General features: G+C 46.3%; 1 protein-coding gene across 3 annotated transcripts in view; it reads right to left on the bottom strand.

Annotated features, from left to right (window-relative positions):
- Positions 1-25,711, bottom strand: part of zgc:152951 (uncharacterized protein LOC569013 homolog) — a 131,659-nt gene that overhangs the window by 87,525 nt on the left and 18,423 nt on the right. The window contains exon 1 of one of the 3 annotated variants that reach the window (XM_038801702.1): positions 181-256. The exons of the other annotated variants lie outside the window; for them this stretch is intronic. The gene's annotated coding sequence lies outside the window, so the exon portion shown is untranslated. Of the gene's footprint in view, positions 1-180; positions 257-25,711 lie in introns of those variants that run through there. 3 annotated transcript variants of the gene reach the window in all.

Here is a 25,711-nt window from a genome sequence, read left to right as displayed (position 1 = left end):
ATTGGCCTTGTAATATTTCCATAACACATTGAAGCATTATGTGGATGCAAGTAACTGAATTCTCAGAATTTGGAAGCAAACTTCAGCACTATAATAGTCACCAAAACATTGACATATTACATGCAGGAGGAAATATGTGTCTCTCCCCATACCAGTCGATGACCTTAATGATTCACATACCATCTAATCACCAATCAAAACTGCCACAACACCGAGGTAATGCCACACTTGCACATGTTTTGCAGGAACGGTTTTGAAAGTAGAACCAATTCAACGAGGTCACAAAGCACCTTCAGTGACATCAAACCTATTATTAATGTCACCATATCATTTTGGAATGTGAATAAAATAATTGTAACCACTTGAGGACATAATAGTATGTCAGATGCAATGAACTATTCTTGGGAGAGAGCCCAGATATAGTTGTGCATGATATGTACACCAGTGTGATTAATGCCAGTAGTGTTTGATGTGTTTTGGCGGCATTTCTTTTGCAGTTAAAACCCTCCAAAACATTCCCCATGTCCCGCCATACCCCATGCCACCTTCTTGCCAACTCATGACCCCCTCCCCCCCCCCCCCCCTCCCCGGGCCCCTCACAACCTCATGCCAAATCATGCCCTCCCACCTCCTGACCCTCGCATCCCCTTGCGGCCACCATGCCAACTCATGCCCGCTTCCCAACCCCATGTCCCCTAATATCTCTTTGCATATTCCATAGCCACTCAACCAGAATCCACCAGGGGAAGTACTCAGGAACAGAGAAACATAGAAAATAGAACCAAGTGGCCTACTCCTGCTCCTTCGAGCCTGTTCTGCCATTCATTATGATCATAGCTGATCATCCAACTCAGTAACCTGTTTCCTTTTCCACTATATCCTTTGGTCCCTTTAGCCCCAAGAGCCATGTCTAAATCCTTCTTGAAAACATAAATGTTTTGACCTCAACTGCTTCCCGTGGTAACAAATTCCACAGGCTCTCCACTCTCTGGGTGAAGAAATTTCTGCTCATCTCAGTCATAATTGGTCTATCCCGTATCCTCAGACTGTGACCCTAGTTCTGGACTCCCCCCACCAATGGAAACATCCACCCTGTCTAGTCCTGTTAGAATTTTAAAGGTTTCTATGAGACTCCCCTCATTCTTCTAAACTCCAGCGAATATAATCCTAACCCACTCACACTTCTCATACGTCATTCCCGCCATCCCAGGAATCAGTTTGGTAAACCTTCAGTGCCCTCCCTCCTTAGCAAGAACATTCTTCCTCAGGTAAGGAGACCAAAACTACACACAGTATTCCAAGTGTGGCCTCACCAAGGCCCTGTGCAACTGCAGCGAGACATCCCTGCTCCTGTTCTCGAATCCTCTCACTATGAAAGCAAACGTACCATTTGCTTTCTTCACGCTTTCTGCACCTGCATGTTTACTTTCAGCAACTAGTGTTCAAGGACACCCAGGTCTCGTTGCAAATTCCCCTCTCTCAGACTATAGCTATTCAGATGTTTTTGCTACCAAAGTGGATAACCTCACATTTATCCACATTATACTGCATCTACCGTACATTTGCCCATTCACTCAACTTGTCAAAATCACCTGAAGCATTCCTGCATTCTCCTCACAGCTCACCCTCCTACCCAGCTTTGTGTCATCTGCAAATCTGGAGATGTAACATTTAGTTCCACCATCTAAATCATTAATAAACATTTCGAATAGCTGGAATCCTATCACCAATCCCTGCGGTACCCCACTAGTCACTGCCTGCCACTTGTTTATTCCTACATTTTGATGCCTGTCTGCCAACCAATTTTCTATCCGTCTCAATACACTACCCCTAATCCCATGCACTTTAATTTTACACACTAAACTCTTATGTGGGATCTTGTCGAAAGCCATCTGAAAGTCCAAATAAACCACATCCACTGACTCCCCCTCATCAATTCTACTAGTTACATCCTCTGGATGTAGAATTCCACTGGATTTCTCGAACAAGGTTTATATTTCATAAATCCATGCTGACTCTGTCCACTCCTGCCACTCTTTTCCAAGTGCTCTGCTATTAAATCTTTAATAATGGACTCCTAACATTTCCCCCGCTACCAACGTTAGGCGAACCGGTCTATAATTCCAATTTCTCTCTACCTCCCTTTTTAAATAGTGGAGTTACATCTGTAGGAACTGATGACCACCAATATATCCATTATTTCCAGGGCCACTTCCTTAAGTACTCTGGGATGTTAATTATAAGGCCCTGGAGATTTATGGTCTTCATCCCATCAATTTCTCCAACACCATTTTCTGACTAATAGTGATTTCCTTCAGTTTCTCCCTTTCACTAAACCCTGTGTTCGCCAATATTTCTGGTAGTTTATTTGTGTCCTCTTTTGTGAAGACAGACCTAAAATATGTATTTAGTTGGTCAGCAATTTCTTTGTTCTCCATTATAAATTCTCCTGTTTCTGACTGCAATTGTACATTTGTTTTAATTCGTAATTTTAATTTGTACATTTGTTTTCACCAATCTTCTCTTCACATACCTGTAACTTTTACTGTCTATTTTTATGTTCCCTGCAAGCTTACACTTGTACTCTATTTTCCCCTGCTTAATCACTTCCTTTGATCTCCTTTGTTGAATTGTAAACTTCTCCCAATCCTCAGCTCTGCTGTTTTTCTGGCCAATTTGTATCTCTAATTTCCCTTGTGAGCCATGGTTAGGCCACCTTTCCTGTTTTATTTTTGCGGCAGACAAGAATGAACAATTGTTGGGGTTCACACGAGCTTTTTCAATGTTTGCCATGGCATATCCACCACCATCTCTTTGAGTAACATTCCCCAATCCATCATGACCAACTCAAGCTTCATACCATTGTATTTTCCATTATTTAGATTCAGGACCCTAGTCTCAGACTTTGAGGAAGAATTCTATCATATTATGATCGCTCATCCCCAAGGGGATCAACTAGATTACCAATTTTTCCTTTCTCATTGTACAATATTCAGTCTAGGATGGCCTGTTCTCTAGTTGGTTCATCAATGTATTAATCCAGAAAACCATTCCAGACACACCAGGATTTCCTCTTATGCGGTACCGTTACTAATTTGATTTTACCAATCTATTTTACCAATCTAGATTAAAGTCACCGATAATTACAGATGTTCCTTTGTCACACGTGTCTCTAATTTTCTGTTTAATGCCATCCCCAACATCACTACTACAGTTTGGGGATACAGTTCAGGAGCCATGGAGAGAAAGAAAAGTTCAGCAATCCAATACCGCTTTCATTCCTACACACTTAATAATTCATGAAAACCCATTCAGAACTTTTAATTCTCCGGTAATTAATTGCTGATAAATACAAACTTTTAATTGCACCCACAAAGACAGCTAATCCTTTATTAGTTTTTTCAATGAAACTGTGAATTCAGAACCCATTGCTGAAACAATTGTATCTTTTGAAACTCAGCCAATCATTCATAATCACATAATACTAGCCCTTGGGGAAATGTCAGCAATTGTCTCTATTGAAACTGCACTAAGTAAAATCAGATGGCTTGTCAGTCAATGCTGTCCAGTTTTTCACTTTGGATTTCTCCAAATTCATCAAAGGCTTCAATTGTGTCCCCTCCGAAGAAACGCCATTTGTTAACTCACTAACCACTTCAACTTCATGTTTAAAGAAGGAGGGATTTTTTAAAACTTCACAAAACAGTCCGTATCCACTCTTCAAGAGTATTTATGTCTACTACATAAATTTGTGATTTCCACATTGTGCATTAAGGTCCTTGGACCAGCCAAGATAGGATCTGTTTGAACGCGAAACCAAGTTGAAATTACAGTAAAATAAAAACGAACAACTATAGACGGTAGAAATCTGAAATAAGAACAGAAAATGCTTGTCTGGCAGAATTGTGGAGCGGGAAACATAGTTAACATATTGAGTTCAACATGACTCTTCTTCAGAACTCACTCTTTCCAAGAAGAGACGTGTTGGACTTGAAACATTAGTTCTGTTTCTCTCATCACAGCTGCTGACAGACCTGCTGAGGTTTTCCAGCATTCCCTCCTTTTATTTAAGTTAAAATGGCCCTTTCTGAGTCTGGGGTTCCTTCCTGTGAGAGCCACACCCCACCTCCATCCTCCTGCTGGCACAAATTGCTAGGGCCTTGACTGACATCTTTGCATCCTCATTGGCTCGAGGTGAGATCCCAGAGGACTGGAGATTAGCTAATGTGGTACCACTGTTTAAGGTTGCAGGGATAATCCAGGAAACTGTAGGCCGGTTAGCCTCATGTCGGTAGTAGGTAAATTATTGCAGAGAATTTTCAGGGATAGGATTTATACCCATTTGGAAACAAATGAACTCATGAGCGATAGACAGCATAGTTTTGTGAAGGGGAGGTAGTGGCTCACTAACTTGAAGGTTTTTTTGAGGTGACAAAAATGATTGATGAGGCGAGGGCGGTGGATGTTGTTTACATGGACTTCAGTAAAGCCTTTGACAAGGTGCCTCATGACAGACTGCTACAAAAGGTGGAGTCACACGAGATCAGAGGTGAGGTGCAGCACGGTGGCACAGTGGGTAGCACTGTTGCTTCACAGCTTCAGGGTCCCAGGTTCGATTCCCGGCCACTGTCTGTGCAGTCTGCACGTTTTCCCTGTGTCCGCGTGGGTTTTCTCCGGGTGCTCCTGTTTCCTCCCGAAAGACATGCTGTTAGGTCAATTGGACATTCTGAATTCTCTCTCTGTGTACCAGAACAGGCGCCGGGATGTGGCTTTTCACAGTAATTTCATTGCAGTGTTAATGTATGCCTACTTGTGACAATAAAGATTATTTTTTTTAAAAGGTGGCAAGATGGATACAGAACGGGCTCGGTCACAGAAGGAAAAGGGTAGTAGCAGAAGGGTGTTTTTCTGAATGGAAGGTTCTGATTAGTGTTGTTCTACAGGTATCTGTGCTGGGGCCTCGGTTTGTTGTATTGTTGGAACCAACAATTCTACGGACACGTGTTTGTAGTATTAGAATAGCGGTTTTAATATACTCACAACAGAGCCAGCCTGTTAGCCATTGAAGTTTCGGTGAACTGGCCGGCTGACCATGTGGCACTGATCTTTATACAGCAGCTCCAGGGGGAGGAGTCCTGGGCGGAGCCAAGGGAGAAGCCCAGTACAATTCTCGAGCATTCCCAGAGCTACTCCCCCTGGTGGTCAGGTAGTGCAACTGCACTTACAATATAGACACATGTAGATTATAATCCGGTGTGAATCACATTCACCACAAGTATACATAAACAATTTGGAGGAAAATGTAGCTGGTCTGATTAGTAAGTTGTCGGATGACACCAAAGTTGGTGGAGTGGCAGATAGTGTTGAGGATTGTCAGAGGATACAGTAGGACATAGGTAGGTTGGAAAATTGGGCAGAGAAAAGGCAAATGGAGTTTAATCCAGACAAATGTGAGGTAATGCATTTTGCTAGGTCTAACATAGAGGGAAAATATACCGGAAAATGCTAAACTCTTAGGAATATAGAAAGTCAGAGAGATCTGGGCGTGCAGGTCCACAGATCTTTGAAAGTGGCAACACAAGTGGACAAGGTAGACAAGAAAGCATACAAAATGCTTGCTTTCATTGGCTGAGGCAATGAGTATAAAAACTGGAAAGTCGTGTGTCATGTGAATGTCCCTTTAAGAAAGGTTTAGTCTCTTATCATGTGACTTGTAGCACATTGGGCTGTGGCTGTCAGGTGAGAGATTTTTTTAAGGTTTCAGTTTCAGTTTGACTGCTTTGGACTACTGAAAAGGAGCAAGAAGTGTTTTCTCGGTTTTCTTTTTAAAAGCTGTTCCAGTAAAAGCACATTGGATGTGGCTAACTGCCTTGGTAACTTTGCAGATACAGTTGCTTTCCGGAAGCAGTTTGAATCTGCTGGTTCGGACCTGGATCAAAATTGCAGGAAAAAAGGACAAGTCCCATTCAAGTGACAATACAGTGTGCTGAGCCATGCCCTTAAAAAGAAGCTTGGGTTTATTGGATTTTGTTATTGAACTGGAACAGCTAAGGGGGAATTCATTAAATGTTATACATAGATTACTGTAGCTGTGTGGTGCCTTTATGTTTGTAATTGATAAAGAATCTTGCTGGTATATATATATATATATATATGTTAACATTGATATACATTCTTAGAATAAACCTTGTTTTGATTAAAGTGTCTAGGAAGTCTAATGAATCGCACCTGCAGTGAAGGCTTTTGTGCTCATCCTAGCCAAATTCAACATAAAGGTTGTTGGTCAGGTTAACTTCATAATGCACTTTGGAGTTTCTAAGCCCTGGCCCATAACACATGCTACAGTTGCATAGAACCTTGGTGAGGCCGCACTTGGAATATTGCGCATAATTCTGGTCACCACACTACCAGAAGGATGTGGAGACTTTGGAGAGGGTGCAGAGGAGGTTAACCAGGATGTTGCCTGTTTTGGAGGGTGTTAGCTATGCAGAGAGGCTGAATAGACTCGGACTGTTTTTCATTAGAACGACGGAGATTGAGGGGTGACCTGATGTCTACAAGATTACAATAACAATCTTTATTATTGTCACAAATAGGCTTACATTAACACTGCAATAAAGTTACTGTGAAAATCCCCTAGTCGTCACACTACGGCGCTTGTTCAGGTACACAGAGGGAGAATTCAGAATGTCCAATTCACCTAACAAGCACGTCTTTCGGGACTTGTGGGTGGAAACTGAAGCACCCGGAGGAAACCCACACAGAAATGGGGAGAACATGCAGACTCCGCACAGATAGTGACCCAAGCGGGAACCTGGGACCCTGGCATTGTGAAATGACAGTGCTAACCACTGTGCTATCATGCCACCCCCACTGTGCTGGGGCATGGATAGAGTGGGTGGGCAGGCACTCTTTCCCAGGGTGGAGGGGTCAGTCACCAGGGGGCATAGGTTTAAGGCCCGTGGGGTAAAGTTTAGAGGAGATGAGCTGGGCTGGTATTTACACAGAAGGTGGTGAGTGCCTGGAAAGCGTTGCCAGGGAAGGTTGTGGAAGCAGATACATTAACGGCGTTCGAAAGGTATCTTGACAAATACATGGATAGGATGGGGATAGAGGGATACGGCACTAGGAAGTGCTGAGGGTTTTTGGCCAAGGGTGGTATCATGACTGGTACAGGCTAGGAGGGCCAAAGGGCCTGTTCCTGTGCTTCTTTGTATTTATACTGTACTTTGATGTACTGAAATATCCCAAGGCACTTCACTGATGCATTATGAAACAAAGTATGACACCAGGTCACATAAAGAGATATTTGGTCAGAAGACTGGAAGCTTTGCTGAAGAGGTAGGTTTTAAGAAGAGTCCTAAAGTAGGAAAGTAAGGTGTAGAGGTGCGGCGAGGGAATTCCAGAGCATGGGGTCCAGGCAAATGAAGGCACGGCCACCAATTATGGAGCAATTATAACTGGGTTTTCATCAGAGGCTGGAATTAGAGGGCACCGTATATCTCTGTGGGTTATGGAGTCGGTGGACGTTTCAGAGATAGAGGGCAGGGTAAAGCTTGAGGGATTTGCAAACAGAGTAAATAGTCAGCAATTAAATACACCAAAAAGCAACTATCAAAGCAACGATAAAATAATCCCTGTACTTCAAGTTAAATCTCCTAAAATACAACCCGGTTTGTTGAAATTGATAGCAATTTATGTCACTTTTGGCAGTTACATATAAATCACACTTCTTAACACTTCCTAGCTGTTGGTATTAAAATATTTAAAGTCCTGAAAATGGAAAGGAAGAATCAGAAGCAAGTGTGCGGACCTCTTAATGTTTCCCTGTAGCCATCTGAGATGGCCACCTGCAAAGGACCATGGGAATTATGGCCAACCCAGGACTCGGACAGATACAGAGCTTCTGTGTATTTGAATAGTAAGAATTCTTACAACACCAGGTTAAAGTTCAACAAGTTTGTTTCAAACACTAGCTTTCGGAGCACTGCTCTTTCCTCAGGTGAATGAAGAGGTATCACCTGAGGAAGGAGCAGTGCTCCGAAAGCTAGTGTTTGAAACAAACATGTTGGACTTTAACCTGGTGTTGTAAGACTTCTTACTGTGCTCACCCCAGTCCAATGCCGGCATCTCCACATCGTGTATTTGAAACGCAGGTAGCTAGACCTGATCGAAACCCCCGCTCGTTTTAATTGCCTGTTCCCCAGAACAATAGGACTCCAATCAAGAAACCGATACAGACACAAACTGATCGGTGCCACGCCCTTTACTCAGAAAGCCCAACTGCCAAGGTCAATGACCGCTAAAGACCCGCCCAGCTACCAAGGCACCCGCCCCTTTATTGGCCAAAATCGAAGGCAGTGATCGAAGCCTGTTGAATTATTGGATCCAAGATTAAGGACCGCCCCAAAGAGCGCGAAACCCTAGAGGGATAAAAAAGAGACACAGCCATGAGTTCGGTCTCTTTTGGATCCGGACCGTGCCAGCCCCCTTTGAATCCGGCACGTGCCAGCCAACTGTAGCAGGAATAGCCAACCAAGTTCAAGACCAACGATCGCTACCTTACGGATGAGCCCAGCAGGGACAGAGCCACTTCTCCAAACCAGCCATGTGAGTTCAAGATAAAGGCCTTATCCACTTGCACAATGCCGGTCACCCTGAAGTTAAGTCTAGGTTATTGTAGCTGATAGGCGTCGTTTAATTTGTCGCATATTGTGCTCGCATGTTGAAGAAACCCTTGTGTGTAAATAAACCATATTTGAACTTGAACTGACTCACTGGCTGTGTGGCCATTTGACCGATATACGGGAAAGCCTTGTGGATCAGTCAGAGAAATAGAAACACCCACAGTATTGGCAACGTTGTTGAGGCATAACATCATATCATAAAGAACAACATTATTGGCGACCTCTGACGGGACTCGATTTAGAAGTGATTTTGTCACTCCAAGAGAACCCACAAAACTTTGAAATCCAATTGCGAGAGAAAGAAGTGCAAGCCCATATCGACCAAATCACCGAATTCCGGAAGTGTGTACTAACCTGCATGCGTACCAACAGGGATACAAGGTAAACTCATTAGATTGTGTCAAAACTATCGAGGGAATTGTGAACCGGAAAATAGCTTAGGCCATACCCACAGTTCAAATCGCCGCCTTATCCCCCTGTCCCAAATTAACGATAGGATTAATGGTAGGAAATGAGAGATTAGAGGTAGGAAAAGAGATATTAGATGCAATGGCCACTAAAGCGATGGATCGTTTAATGAACCCACAGGAACCCAAGGTCGCAGCGACCAACAGAGTGGAGCAATGCCCCATATGGGAGGAAGAGTTGAGGAAGTATTTGAAGGGGAAAGGATGGCCCCTTTGGTCCAATTTTTGTGCGAATGACGAGTCAGATCCAGGAAGCAAAGGACAAACTTGATGGGACAACCTGAGGTCCATAAGAAAAATGCAGCGAAAGTCCGAAAGCCGATGGCAATAGTGTCCTGTTTGACACAGTTGCGAGGCATAGAGGAAGTCGTGAGGACGCTCCGCAGGCAGTTAATTGAGAAAGACGAGAAGAATGAGGGAAACAATAGTGAAAGCGCAAAGATTATTGAGCAACTCCGGGAACAGTTAGCAGCTAAAGATAAGGTGATGGCTGATGTGAAACGTGCACACCAATCTTGTTTAGTTCACCTTAGCAGCTTTCAGACCCAGTACAATAAAGCCTACCAAGATACTGTCCTGGTAAGAGAAGAGGCAGAACAGCAGGTAGCATAGTTAGCGAGTCAATGCACAGATTTAAAAGCAGCTTTGCGAGTGCTCCACAGCTCCACGAAAGAACAGAGACAGAGTACAGTAGACCACGCAAAATGCCGACAACAGATAGAGAAATTACAGTCACTGCTTTCAGTGCAGAATGGATTTAGGTATACCTTTGGATAAAATTTAGATGAGGAAGGTGCCCCCGATTGGCAAGAATTAACTGAAAGCGCCCAGAGATATGTTGAGGATACAGGAAATCAGAATAGAACCCTCCATGCCCCAAAAAGGAAAGCACCCGCACCACTGACTGCACAGGCAGCACACACCCCCATGAATCTGGTTACCACGCAGCGAATGTCATCGGATCAGGATGAACCTGATATCGTTTACACGACCCTACTATCCATAACCCAATTGAGACAGGCTTGCACGAAAATTAGTACATTCCAGCCCACCACAGACCTGCACAGCTTCTTTGAGGAAGTGCGCCAACAAAAAGTGATGCAAGGCCGAGACGAGAGAGAGGAAGTCAAACTCATAGTTATGAGCCTCAGCCACTCCGTAAGATCAGCTTTGCCTGAACCCCAAAATGTAGCAGGAGGAACCTTACAGGAAATGAAAACGGCCATTTTAGACGCAATCGGGTATAACAAAGGAGATCCAGTCGAGGGTTTAAATCACTGCAGGCAAAAGAAGGGAGAGCATCCGATGCATTTGCAGATCTCCTTTGGATCCATTTTAAGGCAGTATTTGGGGATTTGAACCGCGCACACTTAAATGAGGATAGCACCACTAAATGGTCCCGCACTTTTGTCTCGCATGCCACAGAAGCAGGTCAAAAGGCTTGTGTGAATTACGACCCAGCAGACCACACACATAATGAAGTTTGGGTTTTAAAGAGACTCTCCAGGAAGAGATAGAAGCAAATATGCACCCAGTTAGAACTAACCAGGAACCCAGCATGGATAAACGAGGGTAGACATGAAAGACAGCACCCAGAGCACAGGCACCATGAGGGTGCTACAATTGTGGACATATGGGACATTACGCCCGCGATTGCCGACAAAACCCCCCGAACCAGCAACGACACCAACTATCAAACCCCCCACCTAGGAACAATGTTAGGCCCATGCATACTGTTAGTGCCCATTCAGGCGATTTAGCGGTCAATTCCACAGATTGACGGTGTTCGGACTCCCCAAGTTGGGTCTGTGACACACGCTGGGACAAATCAGGCAGACCAGTAGTTACAGGCACAGTCTGGGGACAACCAGCCGAATTTCTTTGCGACACAGGAGGGTCCTGCACCACTTTAAACTCCTCCACCATGTTTCAACATAACAAATGGCCCACCACAGACACCATCACCCTTAGTGGATTTACCGGACACATACAACAGGGATACATCACAGCCCCCATATTCAGATAGGGAACATAAGCACCAGGCACCCCGTTGTTTTAGTCAACTTGCCCCAAATAGCCGAGCACATTCTAGGAATCGATTTTATGAGCTCCCATAATCTTTCCTTTGATCCAGAGAATAAATGTGTCTGGAGAATGGCCAATGCAGCTAGAGCCTCCGCTACGCTCACAGTGGGGGATTATGAACATAGGATTTGCTCAGTAGGAGACTATTGGTTTGATCCGCAAACAATTAGTACAGACCAAACAATCAGAGAGGTCCTCATGAAACACAAAGCTTCGTTCGCAGAACACAAACATGATTGTGGGAAGATCCCAGGTACGGTCACAATTTCAGGTCCCGATCCAAAGCCACAGAAGCAATACGGTTTCCCACAGCAAGCCGAAGGTGAGATTTCTAAAGTTATCAATAGTTTATTAGACCAAGGAGTAATTCGGCCCATAGCGTCAACAAATAATGCCCCAATTTGGCCCGTACGAAAACCCGATGGTTCATTGCAACTCACGATCGGCTACCGAGAACTTAATAAGGTAACCCCTTTAGCAGCCCCCACCGCTGTCACGAGTTCCGAGACCATGCTCAAGCAGGGTGTACTGGCAAAGTACTTCACAGTGCTGGACATCAGAAATGGCTTTTCGTCCATCCCGTTAGACAAGGCCTGTCAATGTAAGTTTGCGTATACATTTCAAAGGCAGCAGTATACGTGGACATGCCTCTCGCAAGGATTCCATAACTCCCCCTCCATTTTCCACTGACAATTGGTCAACGGCCTTTCCAAATTTTCCCAACTCGAATGCCTTATACAGTATGTGGATGACTTACTCCTACAGATGGACACAAAAGAAGAGCATGTAAAGCTCCTTTCGGAATTACTCGGTCTTTTACAATCCATTCGATGAAAAGTCAATCCCAAAAAGGCCCAGATCTTAAGAGAAAAGGTCCTTTATTTAGGCACCTTCATCACGCACAGGAAGAGAGAAATTGAACAGAAACTAATCGAATCAATAGTTAAATTTCCCCTGCCCTAAAACGTCACTGCACTCTGGTCATTCCTAGGTTTAGTAGGATATTGCTGCAGTCATATCGATGGTTTTTCCACAAAAGCAGTCCCACTCTCAGAACTCCTTAAAAAGAATGCCCCATGAGAATGGCTTCCGCAGCACACAGACACCATTGATGAATTAAAACCTGCCCTCGGCCTAGCCTCCGCTTTGCTAGTTCCAGACCCACACTCGCCCTATGCCATAAAAGTGGCAACCGCCGACCGAACCCGATCAGCAGTACTGCTGCAAGAACGACATGATCGCGTAGGACCCGTAGCCTATGCCTCAAGAGTTTTGGACCCCGTAGAACAAGGATTCTCAGCCTGCGAATGGCACTTGCTCGGAGTCTTTTGGGCAGTACTATTTTGCGTACATCACAGGCCTTAGCCCAGTCATGATCTTAACCGAGCACACCCCAACGCAACTCTTGTTAGATGGTAGATTAAAGGACGGTTCAGTCAGCCAAATCAGAGCAGCTCGCTGGACACTGCTGTTACAAGGAAGGGACATTACAGTCAAACGTACCAAAACCCACACATTTCTGGCCGACAATCTTCAGTATGCAGGGACCCCACATGAGTGCCAGATCATAGCAGCCCAACACCACATAGGACCCTTTATTCCAAGGTCACTACACCCGCGTGCAGGTAGTAAAACACAGGATTCCCAGACCACAGGCAACGCCTTAAAAATTTATGTAGACGGTTCCTCCACGATAGGAAACGGAAAGAGAATAACTGGTTGTGGAATTTATGTAGAAGACGCGCACAGACGCGCATTAGAAGAAATCTCTTTAAAATTGCCCGGCCACCTAGGTTCACAAGCATCAGAACTCATAGCCATAGTATATAAGAACATAAGAACTAGGAGCAGGAGTAGGCCATCTGGCCCCTCGAGCCTGTTCCGCTATTCAATGAGACCATGGCTGATCTTTTGTGGACTCAGCTCCACTTTCTGGCCCGAACACCATAACCCTTAATCCCTTTATTCTTCAAAAAACTATCTTTATCTTAAAAACATTTAATGAAGGAGCCTCTACTGCTTCAATGGGCAAGGAATTCCATAGATTCACAACCCTTTGGGTGAAGAAGTTCCTCCTAAACTCAGTCCTAAATCTACTTCCCCTTATTTTGAGGCTATGCCCCCTAGTTCTGCTTTCACCCGCCAGTGGAAACAACCTGCCCGCATCTATCCTATCTATTCCCTTCATAATTTTATATGTTTCTATAAGATCCCCCCTCATCTTTCTAAATTCCAACGAGTACAGTCCCAGTCTATTCAACCTCTCCTCGTAATCCAACCCCTTCAGCTCTGGGATTAACCTAGTGAATCTCCTCTGCACACCCTCCAGTGCCAGTACGTCCTTTCTCAAGTAAGGAAACCAAAACTGAACACAATACTCCAGGTGTGGCCTCACTAACACCTTATACAATTGCAGCATAACCTCCCTAGTCTTAAATATGCAGTGTATGTGTAGTAAATATGTAGTGTATAAGTAGTGCAACACCTAGTTTCTTTCCCAACCCCCGCAGACATACATTCGGATAGTATATGTATGCAATAGTTTGACAGAATTCCTGCCCCTGAGGGAATCTGGAGGATTTGTTTCAACCGATGGAAAACCCCTACCCTCTGCCCCATTGTTGAAACACATTCTTAGGACAGATCAGACCGCACGTACGGTATAATTAAAGTGAGAAGCCATCATCGTTCGTCCCCACCCTGTAATGTAAAGGCAGACACCTTAGCCAAGGCAGGATCACGCCATGGTCACTTTTGGCAGCCCCCCGAAAGCGAACCGATACACATAGAGCTGGTTTCCCAGACCAATATTGAGGATCTAGCCCAGGTCCAAAAGGCAGACGACACTCTCAAACAGATTTTAGATGGCAACTTCCCAGCCCCCTACGATAAATGGAAGGACTCACTGACAGTACAGGACGGCATAGTTTTGAAAAATGGAATTTATGTAGTCCCCACCCAGGACAGAAACCAGATAATTTACAAATTTCATGACGGACACGGAGACCACGGGATAGACCATTGCCCATTTAAGACCATTGTGTTGGTGGCCCCATTTAAAAACCGATGTAACACATTATGTAGAGAATTGTCTTATCTGCGCATAAAACAATCCGGAACGATACATAAAAGGACAATTACGCCATACCCGACCTGTTAATGACCCTTGGACAAATTTGCAACTCGATGTCATTGGCCCCCTCCCCCCTTGCAGAAATGGTTTCAAATACATCTTAGTTGTTATAGACACCTTTTCGAAATGGGTAGATGCAATTCCCTCACTGACAAACCCAGCAAAGGCCACAGCTAAGATTTTGACCCAACAGATATTTACACGCTGGGGTCTCCCCCGCAGCATTGAGTCAGACCAAGGTTCCCACTTCACCGGCAGAGTCATGCAAAATGTTCCAACAATTTTTTGAACCAAGCAAAAATTCCACATAGCATATCACCCCCAATCCAGCGTCATTGTTGAACGAATGAATCGCACACTTTAAAAGCAACCGTTAGAAAGATGGTGCAACAGAATAACACCGCATGGGACACAGTTCTCTCATTCGCCCTCATGTTTATTCAGAACACCGTTTCCAGTTCCACAGGTTTCACCCCCCGCCCCCGCCCCAACCTCATGAGCGGACGACCCATGAAGGGAATTGAATATTCATTAGGTCTCGGTTTGGCAAGCCCCACAGTCACCACCCTCACCCACGACAAAGCAGTCCAACAGGTTACAGAGAATATTAAAGCAGCACAGCTCGCTGCAGCTGTCCGACTAGGCGCTAGATGAAAGCAGAGTAAAGCCTGCTTTGACAAAACCGTCCACCCCGTAGAGTATACAGTCGACCAGCAAGTAATGGTTTCCCTCTACAACCCCAGTTCTTTCCTCTCCCCCCAATTTGCAGGACCCTACTCCATCTCGAACAAAGTGAGCCCCTCAGTGTACAAGATAACGTACCCCAATTGTAAAACTGGTTGGTTCCACATCAAACAACTCAAAGTCTATGGAACCCAATGTAGCCACTTCCACCACATCTCTCTGGCAATAGGAGACGATTCCGCCCCACCTATCAACAACCTTGTCCAACCCTCCCCCAGCCATGCCAGCATGTCCACAGACCCGACCTAGTCTCCACCCACAGGTGTGACCTTCCACCTTGAGCCGGATTCCGAGGACAGCCTTCCCGAATTGATTGCTATCCCTGACCAATGGTACGATCTCTCTGCCCCCAGTCACCTCAGGCCCCGGAACCAGACAAGGATATCTTTGCTCCCCTACCTCTCCTTCCACAGCCACCGCCAGACGACAGTAACTTGCCCTTCACTGCCACCACCCCTACGCCTCACGACAAACGAAATCCCCTTTGACACCGCGCCAACTCTTGTAGACTGGTAAGACATGACGATTCGGACTCTACGACGGCCCACACGGCCATGGCACAAAAACGGCAGACATGAGTCTGGCAACCGGGAGATGGTGATGATTCAGATTCTGACTCTCGTTTCGGTAATCCTTTTACAACGCTGTTTGGTACAGAACCCTGAGGTGTCCAGATGATGAGGTAAAGACGCCGCACAAGAATTACGGTGTCCTACTTTCTGATGGAGCCTGCCCGCCTTTTTCCTTCTTCTTTTCTTCTTGTCACATGAAATTAATTGATGTCGGCCTGACACCCAATTTCTTGATACACTCATAGTTACTCTTCTCACAGAAACCCAGAAGCCATTTACTGACCAATGGCCTTTAAAGGTACAATTGTTGGATTTCATAAGACTACAAATTCTTTCCGCTCGTTTCGGTCACTCAGGTAGGGAGTCATGGCACTAATCCCCGCCCTACCTGAGGACCCCAAATGCATCCGCTCAGTTAAGCTCGGGTAGTGGAACAACGGCACTGATCATCGCCCTACCCGGAGATTCCACCCATTCTTACCCTGCCGCGACCCACACGCACCTCATGTTCCCGTCACTTCGAGTACTCTGGAATGGTTCTTTAAACTTTTCACTGTCTTTGGAAGGTCTTAGTTTTCCCTTATCTGCTCCTTTATTGTGGTTTAAAGAATGCCGTTGACCACAGTCTGTACACTCATCCCTTTACCTTCTGCGACCCTCTGGTCATTCCCCACCTGCTATTTACACGTTTGACACACTTGGTTGCCACATATGCTGTTACTCGTGAACTACCTCTGGACCCTGGGACGAAGAAACTTTATAAAACTGGCCGCCCTAAAATTCGGCTGGTTAAGATGAGCCTCAACCATCAATGGTTGCAGTAAAGACTGGTCGGAAAAATTGTCCGTCCACGAACTGCATCGACCACAGTTGCAAGAATCTCTGCACTTAAAAAGACATTTTTTTTTGGCATGTCTTGTCTCTCAAAATGTTATTTCAAAAAAAAATGAGGAAGTCCTACATGGTGACGATCATAATGGGAAATTGGATTAAGGAGAGAAAGACAAGTAAAACGAGATATTAACTGAAGATAACAACAGATATTATGCTTACACCCCCAGGATCACACGGAACACGGAAGAAGACAAGATGAAGCGAGGACCGCTGACATACGTTTTGATCTTTGCTTGACTCCTACAACTGCGCGCACAACAAACTATTTTAATGCACACTACACCAGCCCCAAATACCACCACGCAACATGATACCCCTAGCCCAGACACTACACCACACATAGAGATAGACACAGACAACCCCACTTGCTTCAAAAACATTGCCAATTGGAACCCCCTATCATATACAGTAGAGGCCCTTCTAGTAATTGCAATAATCTGCAGTGTCATTCAGACACTTCGACTCCGTAAATGGCGAGCAAAAGCCTCCCGCTCCCCGATATATACAGTCTGAGCCCCCTTTTTCGGCATTCAACAAAACTGAATTACCTGCTGTAAGAATTATAACCATGTACCTCTGTAAACTTTGCTAGATTAGGTAGAAATGTAATGCTGCTGTTTTAAAATTTTTGCACTATACGTTCTTTTTGATATTTACCAGCAGCATAAGAGTAGTTTAGATAGTGTTAGTTAGAGATTCAATTGTGCGGATGAGTTAAATGTTTAATAGTGAAATGTTATGTAGTGACCCGTTAGAAATTAGTAATTTGTGATGTGTTAATAGAATTAGGTAAATGCCCCAAAATATAGGACTCATCCGTAAGGTAGCGATCATTGGTCTTGAGCTTGGCTGACATTTCCTGCTACAGTTGGCTGGCACGGGCCGGATCCAATCTAGAACCTAGGATTCTAATCTAGAACCTGTCATAGATTGGGGCAGCAGGGTAGCATGGTGGTTAGCATAAATGCTTCACAGCTCCAGGGTCCCAGGTTCGATTCCCGGCTGGGTCACTGTCTGTGTGGAGTCTGCACGTCCTCCCCCTGTGTGCGTGGGTTTCCTCCGGGTGCTCCGGTTTCCTCCCACAGTCCAAAGATGTGTGGGTTAGGTGGATTGGCCATGCTAAATTGCCCGTAGTGTCCTAATAAAAGTAAGGTTAAGGGGGGGTTGTTGGGTTACGGGTATAGGGTGGATACGTGGGTTTGAGTAGGGTGATCATGGCTCGGCACAACATTGAGGGCCGAAGGGCCTGTTCTGTGCTGTACTGTTCTATGTTCTACATAGAAGTTACAGTGCAGAAGGAGGCCATTCGGCCCATTGAGTCTGCACCAGCTCTTGGAAAGAGCACCCTACTGAAGCCCACACCTCCACCCTATCCCCATAACCCAATAACCCCACCCAACACTAAGGGCAATTTATGGACACTAAGGGCAATTTAGCATGGCCAATCCACCTAACCTGAAGATCTTTGGACTGTGGGAGGAAACCGGAACATCCGGAGGAAACCCACACACACACAGGGAGAACGTGCAGACTCCGCACAGACAGTGACCCAAGCGGGGAATTGAACCTGGGAATTGAGCTGTGAAGCAATTGTGCTAACCACTATGCTACCTGCTGCCCTATAATAACCTTTTATTGTCACAAGTATGAAGTTACTGTGAAAAGCCCCTAGTTGACACATTCCGGCGCTTGTTCGGTATGCTGCTATGGGAATTGAACCCGCGCTGCTGGCCTTGTTCTGCACCACAAACCAACAGTCTAGCCCACTGAGCTAAACTAGCCCCCTAATCCTTGACCAAGGGTGACCGGCACACCAAGGATGATAGGGGATCAACAGTGCGATCCACCACACTTCGCGTTCAGGATCAAGAGGACCGGATGTAGCCATCTAAGATGGCCACCTGCAAAGGACCATGGGAATTATGGCCAACCCAGGACTCAGACAGATACAGAGCTTTTGTGTATTTGATACGCAGGTAGCTAGACCTGATTAAAACCCCCGCTCATTTGCATTTTAATGGCCCGCTCCCCAGAACAATAGGACTCCAATCTAGAAACCGATACAGACACAGACTGATCAGCGCCACTCCTTTTACTCAGAGAGCCCAACTGCCAAGGTCAATGACGACTAAGGACCCGCCCAGCCACCAAGGCACCCTCCCCTTTATTGGCCAAAATCGAAGGCAGTGATCGAAGTCTGTTGAATTACTGGGTCCAAGGTTAAGGACCGCCCCAAAGAGCGCAAAACCCTGGAGGGGTAAAAAGAGACACAGCCATGTGTTGGGTCTCTTTTGGATCCGGCCCGTGCCAGCCAACTGTAGCAGGAAAAGTCAGCCAAGCTCAAGACCAATGGTCGCTACCTTACGGATGAGCCCAGCAGAGACAGAGCCACTTCTTCAAACCAGCCACGTGATCAAGATAAAGGCCTTATCCACTTGCACAATGCCGGTCATCCTGAAGTTCAGTATAGGTTATTGTAGTTTATAGGTGCAGTTTAACTTGTAAGATATTGTGCTTGCGTGTCGAAGTAACCCTTGTGTGTAATTAAACCATCTATGAACCTGAACTGACTCACTGGTTGTGTGGTCATTTGACCGATATACGGGAAAGCCTTGTGGTTCGGTAAGAGAAATAGAAACACCCACAGTATTGGCAACGCTGTTGGGACATAGCATCATATCATGAAGAGCAACACCCCATGTGAAAAATCCTGACAATGATAACGCAAAGTCAGTCTTAAACATCAGTTTGCACTTAATTATTGTTTTGATCTTTACTACCCAACATCCAAAAATGTAATTCACCAAATATTTTTTTTAAAATTCCAGACACTTTGGTCACATCGCACCCCTCTCTCAGAGAACAAAATAAGCCAAGTAGGAGCAGGAGAAAGCCTTTCAGTCCCTCGAGTCTGCTACACCATTCAATCAGATTATGGCTGAATTGATCACGGCCTCAGCTCCTCTTTCCCAGACGCACTGACATTCCTGGGTACATTTGCACAGACACTGACATTCCCACTGTAATTCTGAGACACACTGTAATTCAGGGACATATTGACATTCCTGCTGTAATTCTGAAACACACTGACATTCCTGCCGTTATTTGGTGGGGGGGGGGGGACACTGACACTCCTGCTGTAATTCTGGAACACACTGACACTCCCGCTGTAATTCTGGAACACACTGACACTTCCGCTGTAATTCTGGAACACACTGACATTCTGCTGTAATTCTGGAACACACTGACACTCCTGCTGTAATTCTGGAACACATTGACACTCCCGCTGTAATTCTGCAAGGCACTGACACTCCCGCTGTAATTCTGGAACCCACAGACACTCCCGCTGTAATTCTGGAACACATTGACACTCCCGCTGTAATTCTGCAAGGCACTGACACTCCCGCAGTAATTCTGGAACCCACAGACACTCCCGCTGTAATTCTGGAACACACTGACACTCCCGCTGTAATTCTGGAACACACTGACACTCCCGCTGTAATTCTGGAACACACATGCAATTCCCACTGCAATTCAGGGATACACTGGAATTTCGGGACACAGTAACATCCCCACTGCAATTCAGGGATACACTGGACTTCAGGGAATACCAACATTTCTGCTGTAATTCCGGATGCACTGACATTCCCGCTTAAATTCAAGGACACACTGTAATTCAGGGACACATTGTGATGTGAGAGTACCTTTAGGAAATTGGGGTTTATCGAATAGCTGTAGTGGGTGTACCTTTAAGAATTGGGTGTTTATTAGAGAGCTGCAGTGATGTCAGAGAGTGGGTGGAGCTAGGCTGTCTGTCTGCATTTAATTTCACTTTAAGCTGTTTGCTACAGGGTGTGTTTTAGTTTTGAGAGCTGTATAAGGATCTCTCTCTGCAAACTAAAGACTGTCCAGATCAATTGGGTGATTTCAAAGTGCTGACTGCTCTCAGTAGTGAATTTAAACCTGATCTCTGTGTTATAAAGGGTCTTTTGTCTTATAGATGTTAATAAGGAAAGATTAAGGGTTACTTATAGAATATTGTATCTGTGGGGATGATTGGTGTTGATAGTTGTTAAGATGTTTACTGTGGGTTTATAAAGTGTTAACTGGTTTCAGAAATAAACATTGTTTTAATTTAAAAGTACTTTAATGCTCTGTTGCACCACCACCGTAAAGTAGGCCCAGGTGCTCCCCATAACCAAAATTTATTTAAAGTTGTGGGTGATCTCCATGATACACTTTGGGGTTCTCTAAACCCTGGTCCATAACAACATTCCCGCTGTAATTCCGGGACACACTGACATTCCCACTTTAATTCCGAGATACACTATAATTTAGGGATACACTGACATTTGCAATGATATTCAAGGATACACTGACATTCCCACTGAAATTCAGGGGCACACTGACATTCCAAAGTAATTCAGTAATAGACTGGAATTCAGAGATATACTGACATCCCACTGTAATTCCTGGACAGACTGATATTTCCACTGGTATTCCAGGATACATTGACAATCCCACTGTAATTAAGGCATACACTGACAATCCTGCTGCAAGTCCGGGACATACTGACATTCCCACAGTAATTCCGGGACACACTGTTATTCAAGGACAAACTGGCATCCCCATTGGAATTCAGTGATACACTGACATTTCCAAGCAGGTTAAACTGCACTAAGCAGGCCACCACTCTCTCTCTCTCGACCACAGCATCGACAGCCACCAACAACGATGAATCCACCACCAGCCAAGAAGAGCCCACGCCATCCACAGAGGGACTTGAACAGAGGACACAGACTGTCTACAAAATCTTCAGCACTGTCAGACTTCTAGAAATCAGATAAGGCCTTATCTGTTCTGTATTTGCCGGTCTCCTGGAAGTTAAGTTAAGGTTGTTTAAGTGTATTAGTTTACAGTCCAATGTGCATGAACGTGTGATTGATTAAGTAAATAGCCTTGTGTATGTCAATAAACTATTACTGTACGTAACAACTTGTGTAATCATTTGTACACCGTATCTGGGTTAAACACACACTGTGGTTTAGATAAAGGAAAGAGAAGCACTGGGCACACTGACCTTCCCGGGCACAGACACAATGACATTCCCAGGCACATTGACATTCCCAGTCACACTGACATTCCCAGTCACACTGATATTCCCGGCAACTGAACCACTGACCATCCCATGCGCACTGACATTCCCCAAAAAACTGACATTCCTGGGCACAGACACACTTACATTCCCGGGCACATACACACTGACATGCCGAGACACACTGACATTCCCAGACACAAACATTCCCAGGCACAGACACACTGAAAGTCCCAGGTATAGACTCATTGTCATTCCTGGGCACAAGCACTAACATTCGCGGATACAGCTACACTGCCATTCCCGGGCACAGTGCTATTTCTGTGCACACTCTGTCATTCCCATGCACACACTGACATTCCCAGATATACTGACATTCCCAGACTCACTGACATTCCCGGGCACACTGACGTTCGCAAGCACAGACTCACTGACATTCCCGGTGAACACTGATATTCCCAGAAACACTGACATTCCGTGCACAGGAACACTGACATTCCCAGCTAGACACACTTGACATTCCCGGGCATACTAAGATTCCCAGGCACACTGACATTCCCAGGCACAGACACATTGACATTCCCTGGCACACTTAACATTCCTTGGCACAGATACAATGACATTCCTGGTCACACTGACATTCCTGGGCACAGACACACTGATATTCCCGGGCTCACTGACGTTCCCAGGCACACTGACCTTCCCGGCAACAGAACCACTGACCATCCCATGCGCACTGCCATTCCCCAAAAAACTGACATTCCTGGGCACAGACACACTGACAGTCCGAGACACACTTACATTCCCAGACACAAACATTCCCAGGCACAACGCACTGAAAGTCCCAGGCATAGACTCACTGTCATTCCCGGGCACATTGGCATTTCCCGGCACAGACACACTGACATTCCTGGGCACAGACACATTGACATACCCGGGCACACTGTACCCGGGCATATTGACATTCCCGGGCACAGACACACTGACATTCCCGGACACAGCCATACTGCCATTCCCGGGCACATTGACATTCCCGGGCACAAGCACTGACATTCCCGGATACAGCTACACTGCCATTCCCAGTCACACTGCTATTTCTGTGCACACTCTGTCATTCCCGCACACACACTGACATTCCCAGATATACTGACATTCCCAGACTCACTGACATTCCCGGGCACAAACACACTGACATTCCCGGGCACAGGCACACTGACATTCTCGGGCACACTGACATTCCCGGGCACAGGCACACTGACACTCTCGGGCACACTGACGTTCCCAGGCACAGACTCACTGACATTCCCGGGCACAGACACACTGACATTCCCGGTGAACACTGATATTCCCAGAAACACTGACATTACGGGCACAGGAACACTTACATTCCCAGCTGGACATACTGACATTCACGGGCATACTAACATTCTCAGGCACAGACACATTGACATTCCCGGGCACACTGACATTCCCAGGCACACTGACATTCCTGGGCACAGACACACTGACATTCCCGGGCACACTGACATTCCCGGGCACAGGCACACTGACATTCTCGGGCACACTGACTTTCCCAGGCACAGAATCACTGAGATTCCCGGTGAACACTGACATTCCCAGAAACACTGACATTCCGGGCAGAGGAACACTGACATTCCCAGCTAGACAAACTGACATTCCCGGGCATACTGACATTCCCAGGCACACTGACATTCCCGGACACAGACACACAGACATTCCCGGACACAGACACACTGACATTCCCGTGCACAGACACAATGACATTCTTGGTCACACTGACATTCCTAGTCACAGACACACTGACATTCCCGGTGCACAGACACATTGACATTCCTGGGCACACTGGCATTCCCGGTGCACACTGAAATTCCGGGGAACACTGGCATTCCCGTTGTACACTGTCATTCCCGGGCACAGACACACTGCCATTTCGGGTATACTGACATTCCCGGACACGCTGACCTTCCTGGTGCACAGATACAATGACATTCCTGGTCACACTGACATTCCTGGGTACAGGCACACTGACATTCCCGGGCATACTGACATTCCTGGGCACAGACACACTGACATTCCCGGGCAGACTGACATTCCTGGGCACATACACACTGATAGTCCCAGACACACTGACATTCCCGGTGCACATTGACATTCCCGGGCACAGACGCACTGACATTCCCAGGCACAGACACACACTGACATTCCCGGTGCACACTGACATTCCCAGGCACACTGACATTCCTGGGCACAGACACACTGACATTCTCGGTGCACACTGACATTCCCAGGCACACTGACATTCCCGGACACAGACACACCGACATTCCCAGACACAATTACATTCCTGGGCACAGATACAATGACATTCCTGGTCACACTGACATTCCTGGGTACAGACACACTGACATTCCCGGGCACAGACACACTGACATTCCCGGGCACAAACACACCAGTCCCAGACACACTGACATTCCCGGTGCACACTGACATTCCCAGGCACAGACACACTGACATTCCCGGTGCACACTGACATTCCCAGGCACACTGACATTCCCGGACATAGACACACTGACATTCCCAGGTACACTGACATTCCCAGTGCACAGACAAACTGACATTCCCGGTGCACACTGACATTCCCAGGCAAACTGACATTCCCGGACACAGACACACTGACATTCCCAGACACAATGACATTCCTGGGCACAGATACAATGACATTCCTGGTCACACTGACATTCCTGGGTACAGACACACTGACATTCCCGGGGAACATTGACATTCCTGGGCACAGACACACTGACATTCCCGGGCAGACTGACATTCCTGGGCACACATACAATGACATTCCTGGTCACACTGACATTCCTGGGAACAGACACACTGACATTCCCGGGCAGACTGACATTCCTGGGCACATGCACACCAGTCCCAGACACACTGACATTCCCGGTGCACACTGACATTCCCAGGCACACTGACATTCCCGGACACCGACACACCGACATTCCCAGACACAATGACATTCCTGGGCACAGATACAATGACATTCCTGGTCACACTGACATTCCCGGGCACAGACACACTGGCATTCCCAGGCACACTGACATTCCCGGACATAGACACACTGACATTCCCAGGCACACTGACATTCCCGGACATAGACACACTGACATTCCCGGTGCACAGACACACTGACATTCCCCGTGCACACTGACATTCCCAGGCACACTGACATTCCCGGACACCGACATTCCCAGACACAATGACATTCCTGGGCACAGATACAATGACATTCCTGGTCACACTGACATTCCCGGGCACAGACACACTGGCATTCCCAGGCACACTGACATTCCCGGACATAGACACACTGACATTCCCAGGCACACTGACATTCCCGGACATAGACACACTGACATTCCCGGTGCACAGACACACTGACATTCCCCGTGCACACTGACATTCCCAGGCACACTGACATTCCCGGACATAGACACACTGACATTCTCAGGCACACTGACATTCCCGTGCACAGACACAATGACATTCCTGGTCACAGACACACTGACATTCCTGGGCACACTGCCATTCCCTGGCACAAACACACTGACATTCCCGGACACACTGACAGTCCCGGGCACAGGCACACTGACAGTCCCAGACACACTGACATTCCCGGGCACAGACACACTGACATTCCCGGGCACAGACACACTGACATTACCGGGCACAGACACACTGACATTCCCAGACACAGGCACACTGACATTCTCAGGCACACTGACATTCCAGGGCACAGACACACTGACATTACCGGGCACAGACACACTGACATTCCCAGACACAGGCACACTGACATTCTCAGGCACACTGACATTCCAGGGCACAGACTCACTGACATTCTCAGGCACACTGACATTCCAGGGCACAGACACACTGACATTCTCAGGCACACTGACATTCCAGGGCACAGACACACTGACATTACCGGTGAACACTGACATTCCCAG

Source organism: Scyliorhinus canicula, chromosome 7, assembly GCF_902713615.1.
Source record: "Scyliorhinus canicula chromosome 7, sScyCan1.1, whole genome shotgun sequence".
Taxonomy (NCBI): domain Eukaryota; kingdom Metazoa; phylum Chordata; class Chondrichthyes; order Carcharhiniformes; family Scyliorhinidae; genus Scyliorhinus; species Scyliorhinus canicula.
Note: the sequence above shows the minus strand (reverse complement) of the source record. Positions and strands in the feature narration are given on the sequence as shown.